We start from the raw sequence: 21,382 nt of genomic DNA on the forward strand, positions 1-21,382 counted from the left end.
CAGTTTTCTCATCTGTAGATGGAGATGAGAATACCTCTAGAATTTACCTCACAGTCTGGCATGAGGTTCAAATGAGAAAATGTGTATAAGGTGCTTTCCAAAATTTGAAATACTGTATAAATTATTAACCAATGTTCCTCTTAAAAGTGACTTTGAGGAGCAGCTAGGTAGCGCAGTGGATAGAGCACTGGCCCTGGAGTCAGGAAGACCTGAGTTCAAATGCAGCCTCAGACACTTGACACTTACTAGCAGTGTGACCCTGGGCAAGTCATGAAACCCCATTGCCTAGCCAAAAAAAAAGAAAGAAAGAAAAAGTGACTCTGAGAACTTTATTACATTTGATCCGACAAGTGGAATTTCAGTGCAAAGTAGCTTTTTAATACTCTGATTTTGAAAGTTGTCTCTGGTCCACCTGCCTATCCCTGAATAGGGCAGGTGAGCCTGTTTATCATAGGATTATGGATGATGAGACTATAGATTTAAATTTAGAGGGTGTCTTAGAAGTCATCTAGGCCAGAAATGTCAAACAAGGGGGCAACACAGGAGTACAGCCAGAACCAGATTAAAATGTAATTGGAAAATATTTAACAAAATAATTAAAAATATAATAGAATAGAGATCATGTTAATATGTGGCTTTCTAAATCAATATGCAGCTACCAGGATCCTTGTGTATAGTTTAGTGTCTCCCATTTCTGTTTGAGCTCATTGCCACTACTCCAGGCCAACACTGTTTTTTATAGATGAAGAAATTAAGGCCCAGAGTGTTTTAAGTATCTTGCCACAAAACACAGGTCACAGGTAGCAGAACCAAGATTTAAATCCATATCCTCTTATTCCAAAGTCATTTTCCCTCCTGCTCTATGACATGTCCCTGAAGGTATTGTGGAATAGGGGGGAGAGCTGTGGCTCTGAAGTTAGAAGCAGGACTTGAAATCGAGGCTTTCAAACTCAAAGGGCAGCCTTTTCCCCACCAGGCCACGTGGCCTCTCAAAAATCATTCAGTCAGTCTATATTTATTAAGTGTCTGCTGTGTGCTGGCCACATTTTAGAATGCTAATGCCTTGGTGATGCCTATTAGAATAATAGGGAATAGATTTGAGGGATATTGGGGTTGGTGTAGAAGTGTGATTTTATTGGCATAAAGAATTCCTTGTATTGAAATTCTACCTGCTGATGCAGATCAACAATTCCTCTCTAAATTATAGAGTTAGTTGTCTGGAGCTCTGAAAGTTTTCAATAACATACACATGGTCAAACAACTAGTATGTGTCAGAGATAGGACCCAGGACTTCTTGACTTCAAGCTGAACTTTCTATTGGGAAAGGATTATTGCCTTTTAAAAAGTCATTCTTTGTAATTTGTCCTGTCCAATAATGAATTTAATTACATTTAGCAACCACTCCAACTTATTAGCCAAATTAAGATTTCCTTAAGTCTTTTCTTATACATTTATATAGTTAGTGCAATTTATATTTTCATTCATTTCTTGATACGTAAAGGCAAGGTCTCTTCCTCTTGTATCAGGGAAATAAAAGAGATGACTTCCCCAGGGCAGAGCCTTCAAAAACTCAGCAACAATCCCACATACTTGATTGAGAACATTTGAATTGTCCACGTTAGCCTGAGAGAGGATGGTGTCACACTAGGGAAACCTAAGGAGGCAGAACTCTGAGAAAGACACTGTTGTAAAAATGTGGACAAGTGATGCACATTCTTCCATGTTTAGGCTGTCAGAATAGACATTGTTTCTGTTAAAAATGAAGTTAGACCTTCTAAATTTAGTGGCTAAAATAAAGAAAAAGTACGCACTGTGTCCAGGTCATCAAGAACAGAAGAGCCTTGGTTAATGATATCCAACACCATAAAAAGATTCACGAATCTGTGAGACATTTTTAAAAATTCAATTTTCTTTTTCCATGAAAAGATCAGTTAAGAAAGCCTTCTATTGTCTTCTGGAAAATGTTCCATGAAATATTTATTCTGAAAGATCATGACCATGATTTCCTGTTGGGAAAAATAATTATACATGACATAATATGCATGTATGTATATGTGTTTATCATATGGATATGTAAACATGTATAAATAATCTGGAAAGAAACAAAACCACAGGCAAAGCTGTCAGCCTTGTTTGCTGAGTTTCAGATGTGTGTCTTCAGGCATTTTCTGTATATGAATCATGAGCTTTAGTGCAAAAGGAAGCTCAGGAAAAGCAGCTGAATTTATAGTCAACCTCAAAAAATAATGAATTTGCTGCCAATATTTTAAAACAGGTTGCTGTGTCATTTCTCAGAAGTTTCCCTGTTGGTTGGTGTTCAGTTTGTTGCTGGAAGCTGTTTTGGTTTTTTTTTTAAGCCTTGAAATAGCATCTGATGAAACTCCTCCTTTCTTCTCTGTTGGTAGATGTTTGTTCACATACCCACGCACACACTGGAACACAAAAATTTATGAGCCAATTTAAAAGAAAATATACTTGTCAACTTTTTATGTTTAGAACTCAATGTATATTTATTATTACTTATTCTTTAGATTTCCAGAATGGGATTTCAATTTGGCAGAAGCAAAGTGGTGTTTTTTCAATCACTCTTCATCCTAGTTAGACTGTTGGGTGGGGGGGTTGTTTGGGGAGGACTGTACATTAGAGGAGCATTTTGTGATACTATTCATTCTCCATTCTGACAGAGAAGACATTGTTTGCTCACTGTAATGGACTTGGCAGGAATCTGTGCTGTGCATACAGAATCAGAAACTGTTAGACTAGAGAAGAATCTCCAAATTCCAAGCAGTGAGATTTTAAAAATATGTTTAATGGCTTCTTACTTCTGTAGATAGAAGTCGTAATTAGGTGGTGAAACATTTTTCCTTTTAAGTAATATTTTCCCCTACCCTGCATTATGTATGTCTTACATGAAAACTATGACTGTGATATAGTTATCTGAAAATGGCAATTAGAAATCCAAAGTCTCAGAGTTTGTAATGAAGACTTGGTACTACTGAAACTGCTAAAATTAGGCCATTTAATTTGACATGTGAATCTCTCATCCCATTATTTTCTGTCTCAGACAGTTACTAGCTCTTTGTCCCTAGACTAGTTACTTCATCTCTGCTGTAGTTTCCTCATCTATATAATGGTACATATTTCACAGAGTTGTTGTGAAAGTCAGTGAGATCATGTTGAGTCAGCTGGGTGCCAGGGACTATGTTAAGGCAAAACAAACCCTACTTTGAAGCAGCTCACAGCCTGATGGGGGAAACAACATGGAAATAACTATGTACAAGCAAAATATAGATAGATAGATAGATAGATAGATAGATAGATAGATAGATAGATAGATAGATAGATAGATAGATAGATAGATAGATATAGATACAGATAGATGGATAGATATATACATATATATATTATATATATAAGATACATTTGAGATAATAAACAGAGAAAAGGCACTAGCATTAAGGGGAATCAGGAAAGGCTTCTTATAGAGGGTAAGATTTTAGCTAATTCTTGAAGGAAACCAGGAAGCAGAGATGGATAGTGAGAGAATTTCATGCATGGGGGACAGCTAATAAAAATGGTTATAGTCTGGTGATGGAGTCTATTGTACAAAGAACAGAAAGGAGACCAATGTCACTGGATCGCAGAGTACGTGGGGATAAGTAAGATGTAAGAATACTAGATAGAGAGAAAGGGGCTAGGTTTTAAAGGACTTTTAAAAGCCAAACAGAGGGTTTCATGTTTGATCCTGGATGCAGTAGGGAAACACTAGAGTTGATTGAATAGAGGGGTGACACGGTCAGGCTTGAACTTTAAGGAAATCAGTTTGACTGCTAAGTGTGGAAGATGGACTGGAATAGAGATTTGAGGCAAGGAGACTAACCCAGCAAAGTCCTGGCCTGATGTGGTAAGGGCCTGCACTGAGGTGGTGGCAGTGTCAGAGTAGAGAAGGAGGTGTGTGTGTGTGTGTGTGTGTGTGTGTGTGTATATGTGAGAGATGTTACAAAGGTAGAAATGATAGAACTTGGCAACAGAATGAATGGGTGTGGAATGTGTGAGAGAGAATAAGGAGTCAAGGATAGCACCAAGGTTGTGAGCCTGGCTGATTGGAAAGATGATGGTACCCATAGTAGTAAGGAAGATAGGAAGAGGGGAGGGTTTGGGAGAAGATAGTGAGTTCAGTTTTGGACATGTTGAGTTTAAACTGTCTATGGGACATCCAGTTCAAGATGTCCAGTAGACCATTGGAGATGTGCGACTGGCAGTCAGGAAAGAGGTTAGAGCTGAACAAATAAATCTGAAAACTATCTATCTGCATAGAAGTGGTAAATAGGAGCTGATGGGATCACCAAGCAAAAATAGTCTAGAGGGAGAAGAGAACATGGCCCAGAACACTTAACTTTCGAGATACTTACCTTGAGCAGATGAAGAGCCCAGAGAAGACCAAGAAGAAGCAGGTAACATAAGTAGGAGGAGGATTAGGAGTGAACAGTGCCAGAAAAAACTTGAGAGAGCAGCATCCAGGAGAAGAGGGTTAATCAGCAGTGTCAACAGATACAGAAGGATATGGACTGAGAAAAGGTCGTTAGATTTGATAACGAAGAGATCATTGGCAACTTGGGAGTGAGCAGTTACAGTTGAATGGTGAGGTCAGAAGCCAAACTGCAGAGAATTAAGAATTGAAGAAAAGGAAAATAAGTGGAAGTACCTATTTTAGACAGCCTTCTCAAAGAATTTAACCATGAAAGGGAGTAGAGATATAGGACAACAGGTATTGGGGATGGACATACCAAGTGAGACTTTTTGAGGATGGCAGAGACATAGGCATGTTTTAGGCAGGAGAGAGGGAAAATTTGAAGGTTAGTGAGAGGGGGTAGTCTGCTGGAGAAGACAAGATGGAATAAGATCACTTGTCCAAAGAGAAGGGTTTTTCTTGGCAAGGAGAAGTATCACCTCTTCTTGTGAGATGGATCAATAAATGATGTAAGATGGGGAGAGAAGAAGGCGCTCTAGGTGAATACCCTCAATTTTTCCAGTGAAATACGAGGCAAAGTTCTCGGCTAAGAGGATGGGGGAGTGTGAGCGATAGAAGGTTTGAGCAAGGATGGAATGGTTTAAAATAACCACTGTGGTGACAGCATGAAAGGGTACCATGGCCTATTGCTTCGACAACTCTAAAATGAATGGTTAGCCCAATTCTCAAACTCATAAGGTTGAGATAAAAATTGTCTGGACTGGACTGGAGTGGAGGATGCAAAGAAAGTTTGTCACCTTCTGTGTTCTTGTTGTCTCATTAATAAAGTGTAAGTTTATCCGGCATAGGGATTGTTTCAGCATTCATATTTGTAGCCTCAGTACTTAATACAATGCCTGGAACGTAGTAGGCACTTAATATATTTGTTGATTGATTGAGTTGGGAAGTCTACATGTATGTCCCTTGCCACAGAGTCATGTTGGTGAGGCAGTTAATTTATTAACTGCCTGCTGTGTTCAGGTACTGTTTTAAGGTTTAAGGATGTAAAGAAAGGCAAAAGACAGTCGCTGTCCTTGAGGAGTTCACAATCTAATAGGATCCATGTGTAACTGGAATCCTTCCCAAGTGAAAGAATTGTACCCAGGATCTCCAAAGTCCCCATGACTGGTAATGTCAAATTCAGATCATGTGGTGGTTGGTTTTTTTTAGAGTTTACATCTATTTGCACTGTTACTTTATAAATCTTTTTTAGTTTATTTGTAAAGAGATGTGCTGATCTTATTAGATTGGAGAAGAAGAGCAAATGTGATATTCATCTAAACAGAAGCAACAGACTACATAATACCATGGGGCTGTGGTTGCAAAGAGCTCTAAGGACCCTTGCCTTAGTCTACTACTCTGTTTCTTTCCTATGTAAAAGCAATTCCCAATTCAATAAGGTTCCTATGTGAGTTGTTTGTCTTTATCTTTGCAACACATTTTCTTGTTGAAACAATGTTGTGTAGTGAGTACATTCACAGACCAGCCCATGGCAGCCTATTTAAACCACAAGGTAGCTAAAATATAGGGGCATACCACTGGACATGATGTTATTAGTTGGTTCTATGAAAACTTAACTTTAGGAGAGACCACACAGTCATATTAGTTATAATTGGGAGCTATATCCCTGTGTTGCTTATAAAACTGGGCTGTAAGAAATGAAAATGAGTCTTTACAAAGACCCAACACTGTGGTGAGAGGAATTGTAAAGGGTGTGTTAAGCTAGACTGCAACAGACAGGGTTGGGTTACTTAGACACAGTAACAGATCCAAGGCATGGAGATTTGAGATACATAATACTTGTACTGCCTACCAGACAAGATTGTTATGAGCAAGATCCTTTTAAGCTTATAGAGTGATGTATAAAAATGAGGAGTTTGTTTGTTTTATTCAGTAGAGGGGACCTTGCAATTTCTATAGTGATAAATGAGTAGGGAAGAATCAGGGATTTTTTTCCTCTGGACGTCAGGTCCCAGAAGAAGGTAGGGACACAAGGGACCATTGAGCATATAGGGGATCCATCAAGAGTTGGCCATTTCAGGGAAAAGAAGCAGATGTGATGGGACCTCCTCTGGGGCCGGGGAAAGGCATTTCTAAAAAATGAATGGTAGATCTAAAGAATTCAGAAGCGTCCTAGAAGGGCATCCTAGAAAGACGTCCTTGTCAGGAATCTCATAAGCTCTAGCTTAAGACGATGGTCAACTGGTTGTTGTCCTTTGTTCTCGAACAGGACCAAAATGACATCACTATGTTAGAGGCAAGGTACAGTGTGTTTGACTGTGGCTGATCAGAGCAATACAGGCTCAGAAGGCACTGTCAAAAACCAGGCTTAAATAGTCCACATGGACATGTGGAGTGGAGACGTCTCTAAATTTGTGTATCTTACACTTCTTTTGAGCTACTTAAATCCTGCTTTGCTCATAGAGCACAGTACTTTCTTTGATGTGGGCATGCCATGATGAGCAGTCTTCTGCCAGTGTCTCCCATGACATGCAGTTGATTCCACAGTTCTTCAGAGAGACCTTGAGAGTGAGGTAGAGATGAAGACTTATGAATTTGGATGTTGTTTCTCCAAGTAGAAAATATATTGGCTATAGCTGGACAGGGTGTGACCTGTTGCCCCAGAGCAGTGGTGTCAAACTCAGATAGAAATGGGGGCTACTAAACTATACATAAGGATCCCTACAGTCTGCGTATCAACTTAGAAAATCGCATATATTTATATATTCCTTTTAAGATTAATTTATTTATATTGCTAAATATTTCCCAATTGCATTTTAATCTGGTTCAGGCCTCATGTTGTGGCTGCGTGCTGCCCATAGGCTGAGCGTTTGAAACCTCTGCTCCAGAGGACCCAGAAGAATGTGAGAGTGCTGAGCCCCAGTGAACAATTTCTAAGGAGAAGGGTGATAGATCATATATCAATAACACCTATCATAAATCAATCTACTTCCTTCTTCAAGATATTAGAGGGACTACTATAAACAATAGGTCAGTAACTGAATTTATAGAAATTGAACTAAACCCAAAGACCTAGAAGCCAAGAATCTGGGATTCTCACCCAAAATGTACCAAGTACAGTACTCATTTTTCTTTTCTTTTCCTTTGGTCTTGGAAACAGTTGAGTGGGAGGAGGTATCTTGATGCCTGTTTTTTTGTGAATGGAGCTGTTTGTTACAGACAGGCTAGGCTGATATGAACTTTTGTATAATTTATTTGGGAATTAACATTGTGTAGGCTCATAGATTAGAGAGGGACCTTTGGGGTCACTTAATCCACCCCACACATTTTACCAGTAAAACTGAGACCAAAAGAGTTTTAAGTGACTTGCCTAGTCACTGAGATAGGCAGCGTCAGAGCTGAAATTCGAAACCCAGTCTTCTGACTCCACGTTCAGTGTTTTATCCACAGAACCATGCTGCTTCATTCTCTGATGTTTCATCTGCTAAGGTGACCCAGGGCCCCCAGGGGCTATGCCAGTGGACTGTAAGCATAATGATGTTTATAGTAGACTGGAAGCATAATAATGTAGTGTTGTGACTTTTAGCTCCAGCTTCTCTATCTAAAAGAGAGATCAGCTACTGCCCTTAACCTGAGGTCTAGTGGATACATCTTGGGCTGAATTGAGCTGGTTTCAGAAGGTTGAGCAAAGGAGTAGAGAACCCCCTATTTAGGGGGGAGTATGACACTATAATGCATAGATACTTAATGTATAGTCTACAATTAGATTTCTGGGAATCTGTTAATTTAGAGGGGGAAAAAATGACATCTGTTTTGTTATTATTGGTTTTCTTTGTAATTCTATGCGTTTTATTTTATGCATTTGAAAATGGGATCCTTAGACTTCACTTAAATGCCACAGGGATCCATGACACAAAATGGTCCTGCTTTAAAAGACATATTTTGTGTGCCAGTAGTACTAATGCTCCTTCAATAACATGTTTAGAGTGAAGAAATGCATTTGGAGCTCCAACTCAGACTACCAGGGACACAGCTGACCCTGATGCAGTCCTGAAAACAACATTAGAAACTCCTCTCTCCCTTCAACTTTCCTCCTCAAGGGAGCATCACCAAGGACCCACCTCACTCTGAGTCATTGTTGATTTGTGATTCCAGGCATGGTATCCAGAAAAATATGGCCTGGAAAAAGGAGAATGAAAACTGGGATGAGATTGATATGAAGAGCTCTAGGGGCCAGTACCTGCTGCCATTATAACCATCCCAGTGCCAGACCAAGGACTGGCCTTTCTGAGTGACTGTCTACTCTCCCTACCCTTTTGCTTTTTACTAGAGTTTCTCCCCTTTAACCTACTGGACGAGAAGAATTGCACTTTTTTCCCCCTTACCATTTAGACTTTGTATGGAAAGAAAAAGGAATACACAAATGATGATGAATTTCTAAATATGCAGAGAATAAATTTCCTCCATGTTTCAGAGGAATAAAAATCAATAAATTTCCTGTGCCTTTTGTTACAGAAATGGGGGTATATAATTTGTTTTGAGAAAGCAGGATGGGCCTCTTTTTGAAAGGTGAGGATGGGAGAGGTTCTAGTTCTTTCTCTGCCATCAGTTAACTATGTGACTTTGTCTCTTTCTCCCCAAGCCAACTGCTCCTGGTCGACTTCATTATTTCTGTCAATGGAACCACCCACTATGTACTCAGATACCGAAGTTCAACAACCTCTGTTATCTTTAAAAACTCTTCCTTTTCCTAGTCCTCCCTTGTCTTGTCAATTAAGTCCTTTCAGCTATCTTTCAGATCCATCCCCTTATTTCTATTCTTACTGCTACCATCTTGGTACAGGTTCCTACTACTACCCACTTGGACTAATGTATCAGCCACCTAACTAGGCTCTCTGTCTGATCATGTTATTCCTCTGCTCAAAACCTTTCAGGGGTTTTTTCAGTAGTCCTCTGTTGCTTACTGAATGAGGTCCAAACTCAACCTGGAAGACTGGCACTTTACATGGATCCAACAAAAACTGAAAAGATTCAATGTTCAGTTCAAAATCAGGGCAAGTGAATGGTCCAGATGACTTGAGGAACTAATTTACATGGTTCCAGCACCCTTCCCAATCTCCAGTTGTCCCACATCTACCATCAACAGCTTTTCTTCTCACCCATTTCCAAGACCATCATTAATTGGAAGCCCTTATACCATGACTGCTTTATGCCACTCCCTTCCCTGTGGCCTATAACCCAGCCAAACCAGCAATGTCCTTGTTCTGATGTCCTGCTTTTGTATCTTTGTTCATTCTGTCCCCTGCGTTGCCCTTTCCACTTGTCCTGGCCCTTTAAAATTCTTCCTATCCTTTAAGACCCACCTAAATATCCCCTTCCCCATGAAACCCATCCTGTTCTACCAGTCAGGAATGATTGATTTTTCCCTCCTCAGACCTTGCATCTCACATCTTTGTACCCTCTATGAATAGAGTCTATTGATTCCATTCATCATTTATTACATACTTTAAAGGAAAAGCTAGTTGTATATAATAGAGATTTGTATTTTCATATACAATCCTCTTTTTCTGTTTTACTTTGTATGCTGAAATGCTTATTTTCTTTAGTGTTAAGTTCAGGATTTTTTTAAAAAAAATTAACTTTCTTTTCATTATTATAGTTGTCATAGCTACTGTACAGCCATTGCATGTTTGCATATTTCCTGTGCCCTAAACTGCAATTAGATTGTAAACTTCATGACTGTGGAGAAAATGCCTTAATTATCACTGTAACTTACCCATTGCCTTGCCAAATGTTTTGCACGTACTTTAGTATTTTAAGAATATATGATTTCAGTATTGACAGGAGAAATTTGTGCGCTTCTGAAACTGCAGAAGTTTGTGCTAATTATGACTGCAATAGCATTGTGTCAATTGCAACAAACCAGATGATGACAGAACTTCAGCATGCTGGGCTGTCCCATTTTCTCTACAGTTTACAGATAGGATATCTGCAAAAATATCTCTATTTCCTGCAGTATCAATACAAATGAAACACAAAGGACCATGAAGATTTCTCAAGAGTTCATTTTTACCATAGAGGACAAGACAGGAACAAAATTGTTTTCCCTATTGTCTTCTGCCCTAATACAACATTTATAAAGAGTTTATCTAATATGGAATTGTTTTCATCCTGATAATGAATTGTCATAGGCATCCTTCCACTGATGCAGATTACATCCATGCCATGACTTAGTAGAAGGCAGCTAGATGGTGCAGGGGATAGAGCATTGGGCTTAGAATCTGGAAGACTCGTCTTCCTGTATTCAAATCTGGCCTCAGACACTTAGTATCCATGTTACCTTAGGCAAGCCACTTGACCATGTTTGCCTCAGTTTTCTGTCTATTAAATGAGCTGGAGAAGGAAATGGCAAACTATTCCAGAATCTTTGCCAAGAAAACCCAAAAAAAGGGAGTCATGAAGAGTCGGACATAACTGAAACAAGCCAACAACTGCATGAATTAGATGGTCTTCAAAAATCACTGTCACCAAAAAACAAAACAAAACAAAACAAAAACAAACCTACAGTCAGACAACAAAGGCCTCACCAAATGTAACTGAACTGGTCCTGGAGCCTTAGCTGTATGGTTGTCCCACACTTTGTAAGTAGTAGATATGTAATGAGAGGCAGTGTATGCAGTGAATAAAGAGTTGGTCTTGGAGTCAGGACCACTGAAATCAAGGTCCAATTCAGATATATACACACACACACACACACACACACACACACACACACACACACACACGCACACACCATCATGGTGACCCTAGGCAAGTAACATAACATTCAGTTCCTCAGTCAGTACTGTAAGACCTAAGTTGCAGAAGACCTAGATGTTCTGCATTGCTAGAGGAAATTTCCTCCCTAATGTAGTCACATTTGGATCCAAAAACAGTCTGGTATAAATGATGGCTGAATGTCCTCACATATAGAGTGAAAGAATTGGACTGGAGCCAGACTTAACAGAACAAGTTTGGATTCAGTAGAAGGGCCTTTCTTGAGGACCTAGAGGGCCATGTGTGGCCTCAAGGCCGCAGGTTCCCCATCCCTGGACCAGACAATCTCTTGGCTCCCTGAGAGCCAGAAGCTCTATTAGAGCAAGAAATCCTAATGAGAATGTTACATCTAGGATGAGGACCAGGTTAGGCACAGGAGAGATGAAAGACCAACAGGGCTCTGAGATCTGCTCTCCCATTTTGCTTTGCTATGACTGTACACCCTGCCCTAGCCCACCACTGGCTCAGGGGGAGAAATGGAGTCCAGGAAGCCAAAGTCAGAAGCAGCAATTTGGTCTTCAGAGAAAAGAGTTGACATGGGGCCTAATATATTGCGAAATAGGTAATATTGAGGACAAATAATATTTGAGCAGATTACAAAATGGTAAACCACCCTTCTTCACTGAGTCAACATCATCCTCACATCCACTGTACATAGTTTCCTGTCCTTAGACAGCAAATCTATGAAAAGCGATGATGTGTCAGATTCTCCTCAAACATGCCTACCTTGCAGTTTGTCATAAGAATTTCAGTGCAACTTATATTCTCTTTCTGTCATGTCAGATATGATTAGAAAAGTTTTTCTTTCTTAAGGTCCATTACATAAACTAGTGGCAGTTATACACTAAGCACTGCCCTATTTTATAATGATAATAAGACTTGTAAGCAAGAGAACCCATTTTTCTTATTCTATTCAATTTTCTTAGGACTTTCCACTCATTGTGTGCATAGACACTGGGGCATTAATCATGTCATCTTCACTGATACATTTGTTAAGTTATGCCTGCTGACTTTACTGTTTGCCATTCCTGGAAGCAAACAAAAATTTATTTTTATTTTTCTCATATTGATTATATTTAATCCTAACAATCCTAATCTGGTTTTTGGTTATTTAAATCAGCATGGCATTTCCCAGTGATATTGCTTTGCTTTTCCGCACCTTTCACTACCTTAAGCCCATCAGCCATCAATGCTGACTAAGTTGCACAGTGAAAAAGAAGATCATAAAGTAATTTCTGCTTGCAGCTTTTAGGGAAAGTATATCCAGATAGATGAAGAATTCTTCCATCTAGCTAATTGTATATGATAAACTAAAAATTTTCCAGGTGAATTATTCCTGGCTTTGACATTAAAATTTGGGGGGGAGGTGGGAACAACCTTTTGTACTAGGTTATGAATACCAAAGAACTGTTTGACAACTTGTACAGCATTGCTAGTGTTTGGATTTTGTTATTTATCATAGAGCATGAATCAGAATAAAGTATTTGGTGCCTCTTGAAGAAATGCAACTGCTTAACATTCCCTTTTCTAACCTAACAATTCATTCAGAATAAAAATGAGTCAGCCTTATTACAAATGTATTTTGTACAAATATTGGCAAGGAGCCAATATTTGCACTTGTAAAAATAAATAATAAAACTATTTTCCAACATTATTGAGTTTCTCTAGGCAACTGTCTTCTAGATTTTGTCTTCCACTTTCCCACACACGGCTGTGCTTTCTTGCTTCAGAGCCTTACTGAAATTAGATAGCTGATTGATTGCTCCTTTTTCTTCCATTAGCGTTCTCTTCTTCACACATCTTTCACTGATCGACAGCACTAGTTTTATAACCTACACTCTGCATTAGGCTGTTGACTAATGATGGAAGTCACAGAGTTATACTGTGTGAGAATTGATAGGCTTTTTTTCCTTATATTGTCTGAATTCTAGAGGAAGGAATCGCTCTACTACTACCAAAGCAGTCTTATTTTACTTTGTTAGCAGTGAAGAACAACACACAGACATTCGTTTGAGTTATATGGTATAGTCAGTACTTTTCTGATGTGATAAATATATACAGTTGACTCCTATTCTGTTGGTTACTATAAATCCACTAATAAGAATATTAGAGGATTGACTGTTATTCCTCTAAATCTACACTAAAATTATATGTATATATATACATATATACACATATATATGTGCATATATATGTATATATACATATATGTGTATATATGTATATATAACATATACATATATGTGTATATACACACACTCACACACACACATATATATGTATATATATATATATATATGTGTATATACACACACACTCACACACACACACACATATATATATGTATACGTATATATATGTATATATGTGTATATATATGTATATGTGTGTGTGTGTATATATATATATATATATATATATATATATACTTTCTTTTTGGCAGTTGGGGTTAAGTGACTTGCCCAGGGTCACACAGCTAGTAAGTGTCAAGTGTTTGGTCTGAGGCCAAATTTGAACTCAGGTCCTCCAGACTCCAGGGACAGTGTTCTATCCACTGCGCCACCTAGCTGCCCCCTAAAATAATATTATGTTGTAAAATAATGCTAAAATAATACTTTTAAGAAATGTCCTCATTTATGTGACTAAGAAAAAAACCACCTGTAGCCTGTAAACCTGCCTGTCACTTCCCAGAACTTCTTTGGAACACATAAGCATATAAGACTTTGTAGAATTTTTAAATACATCTTAACACCTGCAATTACTATTGGTAGTGGCTACCAAGTGCCATGATAGGACACCACCACTCTGGCCATAATTGATTTCCTTGTCATTTATACATTTATGGGTCATTTATGGTTCACATCCTAGTACACAAAGTTAGGATTTTTTTTCCTCAAAATTTAATGCCAAAGCCAGGAATAATTCACCTGGAAATTTTGCGGCTACATATACAGTTAGCTAGATGGAAAGAATTCTTGTGCCTGGTATATTTTCCCTTAAAATCACAAGCGGAAATTACTTTATGCTTTTCTTCTTCACTTTGTAACTTAGTCAACGCTGATGGTCAAGAGTAGCATCTTTAACCTAAGGCCAAACTTTGCAAATAGGAGGTGATTGTCAAAGAAATTATTGACACACCGTATTGACTAGTATATTATTATCTTTTAAACATTGTTAAAGGCATCCCATGGCATAACTAAAAGGACAGATGTAAGACATATGCATAAACAAATTCCCCAAACCATCTGAAACTTTGGATTGGTGTAGTTTGCTAATTGGTCAGGATTTTTTTCACTCTAAATCCCCAGGTATTCTCCAGTCATCCTTCTTCAACAGCATGCTCACAGAATTTGTGACATATTGAAGGTACACATTTCAATATCAACCTTCAGTTTTACCCATTCCAGGGTCTGGAATATTCTTCATAGAAACTAGGGTAGAAATATAGATTTGCTGACACCATTTATCCCAAGCTGTCCTAGAATTGGTTGGAATTGCTAGCTTGAAATGTGTCAAACTAGCTTTTCCTTAGCTGGAGTTACTAAAACCATTCCATGTGTTTTTCAGAAAAGTAGCATTTCTAGAAAGACATCCTAGATAAATTAAGACCAAGTTTCTTACCTGTCAGAATTTGTACTTTAGGGGGAAAAGTCTGGCTTCAGATCAATAGACTGCTATCATTTGTAAAGAAGGTGAATGAGAATATACAGAAATGTTTTGGTGTTGTAATGAATGGTATACATCATGTAATTTTTAACATTAAAAAATTATTCCTTTTTTTTCAGTACAGTTGAATGATTGAATTCTATCAAAGGAAGAATTACATGAATTCAGCTTCCCAAAACAACACTGGTGACAGGTGAGAGTCACTTATATGTTAATAAAAATAAAACGATAGCAGTTGTTACACTGTCATCTGTGGTAAATATGATCTTATAAATAATAGTCTAATGATATGTATGACAAGTCAAGTCAACAAACATTTATTAAGTATCTGCTATGTGCCAGGCACTGTTCTAAATTTTGGGAACACAGAAAAAAGGACCCAAAAATATCTCACACACACACACACACACACACACACACACACAAACAGTCCTTGCCATCAGAGAGCTTATAGTCCAATAAGGGAGATAACATGTAAACAATTATTACAAGTAAGATATATACTGAATAAACTAAAGATAATCTCAGAGGGAAAGAACTAAGGCAAAGGAAGCCTGGGAAAGGCTTCTTGATTTATGTATACCTATGTAATAAAATGTTATTTCTAGTAAATTAGCCTTTAAAAATAAGTATTTCATGCTAATGAGCTTTTTATACCATATGATACATTGTACTAACAAATGTAGTGCTTTTATTAATAGTTAATAGAGTCTATAGTAATTTAAGTGATATTTTAATTTTGCCCCTAGTAAAAGTTTATATGTTTCATTATACTTCATGATTATTAGGACTTACCAAATGCTGCTAATGGGAGCGAAATGTTGACTTTATGTTTGTGTATAATTAGAGAATCATTCATCTGATTGTGTTTTCTCAATTTATCTTAAGCCTGTCATTGTCCAGTAGAAGAGGTAATCCACATAGATTATTTCATCCCTGGGTTTTGATTAAAGACATATAGCAAAGAAGAAAGTATGTGATATGAAAACCTGTCCTTTACATTCAGCTTAATAATGATGACCATTCCTGACAGAGTTCTGAAGCAGAATAATGGGAGAGTGATATGTGTTAATGGGGGATGAGGATGGGGATGTTTTAGGGCATGAACTATTTATAGTTCTGTCTAATTATCTGTCTAATATTATAAAAGAGAGAAAAGGACTTACATGTGCAAAAATATTTGTAGCAGACCTTTTCATTATGGCAAAATATTGGAAATTGAGGGGACTGTCTAACTCTTCTAATTTTTAGTAATTAGGAAGCAAACTCTGAGAAGAAAAAAGATTGTAGGCATGGTGAAGTCAAGAGGAAACTGTATTTCTAACAGCATGGTAGAAAGTTCTTTGCCCTAAATGTCCATCTCACAAATGCTGAGTTAGAATTAGGTAGTTATTCGAAAAGAAGTTGAAGGGGAAAAAAATCATCCTCCATGTAGTAATGCTCAGCCTTAATTTGCTATGAGCCATGCTTTTCACCTATTTAAATCCTTGGATGGATCCATGAGTTCAGTGGTATTGGTATTTCCTCCACCATGCAGATGGTGTGCAGACTTCTAATCCTGTGCAGTTCTTATACACATATTTCTGTCAATCCTCAGAAGAGAATCTACTGAATATTTTTTTGAAGGCCATTCATTGGTCCTTTTAATAACTTTATGGCACTGGTGTAGCACTTGGGACTTGTACCATTTTAGAGTTTTGCTTTTGTTTTGCCAAGGTAATTGGGGTTAAGTGACTTGCCCAGAGTCACACAGCTAGTGAGAGTCAAGTGTCTGAGACCAGATTTGGACTCAGGTGCTCCTGACTCCATGGTTGGTGCTTTATTCATTGCACCACCTAGCTGCCCCGACTTATACCATTTTAGAAGTAGCTTGGTGCAATGGATAGAGCACTGGGCCTGGAGTCAGGATTCTCAGTGGACCTCCTGATCTGATCAGTTATCAACACTGTCTCACTCTCTAAATTATCTTATACTTTGCATTTACTTACTTGTATATATGTACACAAATTCTGTCACCTCCCATAGAATGTAAGCTCGAATGCTAGAGATTTTTTTTTGTCTTTTTAATAGTATTTTATTTTTTCCCCAATTATATATCAAGACAATTTTCAGCATTCATTTTTATAAGAGTTAGAGTTTCAAATTTTTCTCCCTCCCCTCCTCCACTCCTCTCTTCTTATAATGGTAGGCAATTTGATATACATGTGCTATCATGTAAAACATATTTCCATGTTAGTCCAGTTGTGAAAGAAGAAACAGATTAAAATTTAAAAAAAAAAACAAGAAAAGAAATAGTAAGTATGCTTCTATCTGCATTCAGAGTCCATCAGTTCTTTATCTGGATGTAGATAGCATTTTCCTTCATTAGTCCTTTGTACTTATCTTGGATCATTGTGTTGCTGAGAAGAACAGCTGAGTCATTCATATTGATCATCACACAATGTTGGTGTTACTGTGTACAGTGTTTTCCTGGTTCTGCTCATTTCACTTTGCATCAGTTTATACAAATCTTTCCAGGTTTTTCTGAAATCTGTCTGTTCATCATTTTTTATTGCACAATAGTATTCTATTGCACTCATATACCACAGCTTGTTCAGCCATTCCCCAATTGATGGGCATCCCCTCAATTTCCAATATTTTGCCACAACAAAAAGGGCTGCTATAAATATTTTTGCACATATAGGTCCTTTTCCATTTTTTATGATCTCTTTGGGATACAGACCTAGTAGTGCTATTGCTGGATCAAAGGGTATGTGCAGGTTGGTTATCCTTTGGGCATAGTTCCAAATTGCCCTCAGAATGGTTCAATCAGTTCACAACTCCATCAACAATGCATTAGTGTCCCAGTTTTCCCACATTTTCTCCATTTATCAGTTTCCTTTTTTGTCATATTAGCCAATCTGATAGATGTGAGATAGTACCTCAGAGTTCTTTCAATTTGCATTTCTCAAATGAAAAGTGATTTAGAACACTTCTTCATATGCCTATAGATAGCTTTGATTTCTTCATCTGAAAACTGCCTGTTCATATCCTTTGACCATTTATCAATTGGAAATGGCTTGTTTTCTTATAATTGGTCTCTGTATATTTGAGGAATTGGGCCTTTATCAGAGACACTTGCTGTAAAGATTGTTTCCCAGCTTTCTGCTTTCCTTCTAATCTAGGTTGCATTGGTTTTGTTTGTGCAAAAGATTTTTGATTTAATATAATGAAAATTATCTATTTTATATTTTGTAGTGCTCTCTATCTTTTGTTTGGTCATGAACCCATAACTTACTTAACTTCTCCTTTAAGAATTTGGATGCTCTACCACTTGTGCATATATGTTTAGCATGGATACTGCTTCATTGTCTATGGTACCTTTTAGCAAGATACAGTTTCCTTCCTTATCTCTTTCAATTAGATCTATTTTTGCTTTTGCTTTGTTTGAGATCAGGATTGCTGCCCCTGCTTTTGTTTTACTTTAGCTGAAGCATAATAGATTTTGCTCTAGCCCATTACTTTACTGTGTGTGTCTCTCTGCTTCAGGTGTATTTCTTGTAAACAACATATTTGTAGGATTCTAGTTTTTGATCCACTGCCATCTGCTTCCATTTTGTGGGAAAGTTCATCCCCTTCACATTCACAGTCATAATTACTGTGTATTTCTCTGCATCCTCTTTTTCCTCCTGTTTGGCCACTTTCTTCTTTCGCTCTTTCCCTCCAGGACAGTGTTTTGCTGCTGTTTACCATCTTCCTTGGTCTGCCCTCTTTTCTATCAGCACCCCCTCCCTTTTACTTAACTTTCTCTCCTCCTACTTTCCTGTTGGGTGAGATAGATTTCTATATTCAATGGGTTGTGTATAGTGTTCCCTCTTTCAGCCAGTACTGAAGAGAGTAAGGTTCAAGTTATGCCCATCGCCCTCTGATTCTTCCCTCCACTATAATAGGTTTCGTGAGCCTCTTCATGTGAAATAATTTAGCCTATTCTACCTCTCCCTTCCTTCTGCACCCAGTGTACTCCTCTTCCTCATCCCTTACTTTTTTTTATGTCATTCTCTCAAATTATACCTGTACCACCTGTTTATGTATATTCCTTCTAACTGTATTGTTAGTGGCACAATTTTTAAGAATTACAAGTGTCATCTTTCCCATGTAGGGATGCAAATAGTTCAGCTCCATGGGATCCCTTATGTTTTCTTTTCCCTTTTTAGGCTTTTCTTGGGTCTTGATATTAGAGATTGAATTTTTTGTTCAATTCTGGTCTTATGAAAGCTTGAAATCCTTCTATTTCATTGATTGACCATTTTTTTCCTTTGAAGTATTATGCTTAATTTTGCCCAGTAAGTGATTCTTGGTTGCGGTCCTAGCTCCTTTGCCTTCAAGAATATCATGTTCCATGATCTTCAGTCCTTTAATGTTGCACCTACTGTCTTGTGTGATCCTGATTGTGGCTCCCTGATATTTGAATTGTTTCTTTTTGGCCACTTGCAGTATTTTTTCCTTGACCTGATAGTTCTGAAATCTGGCTATAATGTTCCTTGGAGTTTTTATTTTGGGACATCTTTCCTGAGGTGAACAGTGGATTCTTTTAATATCTGTTTTGTCCTCTAGTTCCAGGACACCAGGGCAGTTTTCCTTGATAATTTCTTGAAAGATACTGGCCAGGTTCTCGTTTTGATTATGGCTTTCAGGTAGTCCATTGATTCTGCTATTGTCTCTCCTAGATCTATTTTCCAGGTCAGTTATTTTTCCAATGAGGTATTTTACATTTTCTTCTACTTCTTCATTCTTTTGAATTTGTTTGATTGATTCTTGATGTCTCATAGAGTCATTAGTTTCCACTTGCCCAATTGTAACCTTTTTTTTTTTTTTTGCTAGGCAATGGGGTTACATGACTTGCCCGAGGTCACTCAGCTAGTAAGTGTTATGTGTCTGAGGCCGGAATTGAACTCAGCTCCTCCTGAATCCAGGGCCAGTGCTCTATCCACTGTGCCGCCTAGCTGCCCCTCATTTCTAACTTTTAAGGAGTTGTTTTCATCAGTTAGCTTCATACATCCTTTTCCATTTGGCCAATTGTACTTTTTAAGGGGTTATATACTTCAGTGGATTTTTGTATCTCCTTTTCCATTTGGCCAATTCTACTTTTTAAGCAGTTGTTTTCTTTTTCCACGATATTGATTCTTTTTTTCATAATTCTCTTGCATCACTCTCATTTCTTTTCCCAGTTTTTCTTCTGCCTCTCTCATATGATTTTTAAGCTCCTTTTTGAGCTCTTCTGTGAGTTCTTTCTGGCCTTGAGACCACTTCCCGTTTTTCTTTGGGGTTTTGCCCACAGGTGTTTTGGCATTGTTGTCCTCTTCTGAGTTTGTGTCTTGAGCTTTCCTGTCACCATAATCACTTTCTGTGGTCATATTCTTTTTTTTTTGCTGGTTTTTGTTCATCATTTTTGACCTTTTTCCTTTGTTTTCAATTTGAGCTCTTCTCCCAGAGTGGAAGGGGCGCTGTCTCGGGCTTCTTGTGCCAGGGGCTGTTGGCCCTGGCTCTTTACCTGGTGCTGCGCTGATGTTGCCCTGAGGCCCACAGGGGACCCTACCTTCTGGTGCTATGCTGAGGGGCTGTGGTAGGGGTTGGCTGCCACTGCTGGAGGCCGTAGGGGTCTGGCAGTTTATCTGGTGCTGAGCTGGGGTCCTAGTGCTGGTGGCTGGCATATGCTGAGGCTGGTGGAGTGTTTCTGCATTTTCCCCAAGCTGTGTTAAAACACTTGGGGGTATAGCCACTGGCAAATGTATTTTTGCCTGGGGCTATCCTAAAGCATATGGCGGTTTTTGGTGCTGGAGTCTGTGCTGAGGCCCTTAGGGGTCCTGCAGTTGGCCTTTGCCTGCTCTACCACACTGGGACTCAGGCTTTCCTGCTGGTCTGCTGAAGTGGGGCTTGCTGCTGTCCTACTGGGACACTTCCTGTCCTGGACTGCATTCCTTGTTTACTTAAGTAAGACAGACCTTTCTTGCTATTTGCCCAAGTTTGTTTCACCCTTTTTGCTGGTTCTCCTGTTCCAGATTTTGTTTTGAGGTGCTATTTTATGGTTGTTTGGAGGTGAATATGGGAGAGTTTCCTTACTTTACTTCTTGCTTCCTTTACTTCTTACTCTGCCTTATTTTTGTTTTTGTAACCCCAATACCTAGGATAGCATATCACTAAGAAGAGCAGAGTAAAAGATTGTTCAATTAAATTGAATTGTATTATTGAAATACTTTCAATAAATCTATTTCCTGGACTCATATATCTCATCTAAAACCTCAAACAAGAAGCCGTTCCTGAACCCCCTTAATGCTAGTGCCTATCCTGAATATTTCTTATTTGTACATAGTTGTTTTCATGTTGCTTCTCCTATTAAACTATAAGCTTCCTGAGGGCAGATACTGTTTTTGCCTTTCTTTGTATCCTTTG

At 38.3% G+C, this 21,382-nt stretch overlaps 1 protein-coding gene across 4 annotated transcripts in view; it reads left to right on the top strand.

Annotated features, from left to right (window-relative positions):
- The window catches only part of PAG1 (phosphoprotein membrane anchor with glycosphingolipid microdomains 1), a 222,047-nt gene that overhangs the window by 120,548 nt on the left and 80,117 nt on the right, over positions 1–21,382 (top strand). Inside the window, exons 4-5 of one of the 4 annotated variants that reach the window (XM_078153352.1) lie at positions 15,073–15,146; positions 19,814–19,852. The gene's annotated coding sequence lies outside the window, so the exon portion shown is untranslated. The remainder of the gene's footprint in view (positions 1–15,072; positions 15,147–19,813; positions 19,853–21,382) is intronic. The other 3 variants (XM_078153353.1, XM_020976200.2, XM_020976201.2) reach the window with 3 other exon arrangements.

The sequence above is a fragment of the Phascolarctos cinereus genome, unplaced genomic scaffold (genome assembly GCF_003287225.1).
Source record: "Phascolarctos cinereus isolate Bilbo 61053 unplaced genomic scaffold, phaCin_HiC Scaffold_4;HRSCAF=312, whole genome shotgun sequence".
NCBI classification, from domain to species: domain Eukaryota; kingdom Metazoa; phylum Chordata; class Mammalia; order Diprotodontia; family Phascolarctidae; genus Phascolarctos; species Phascolarctos cinereus.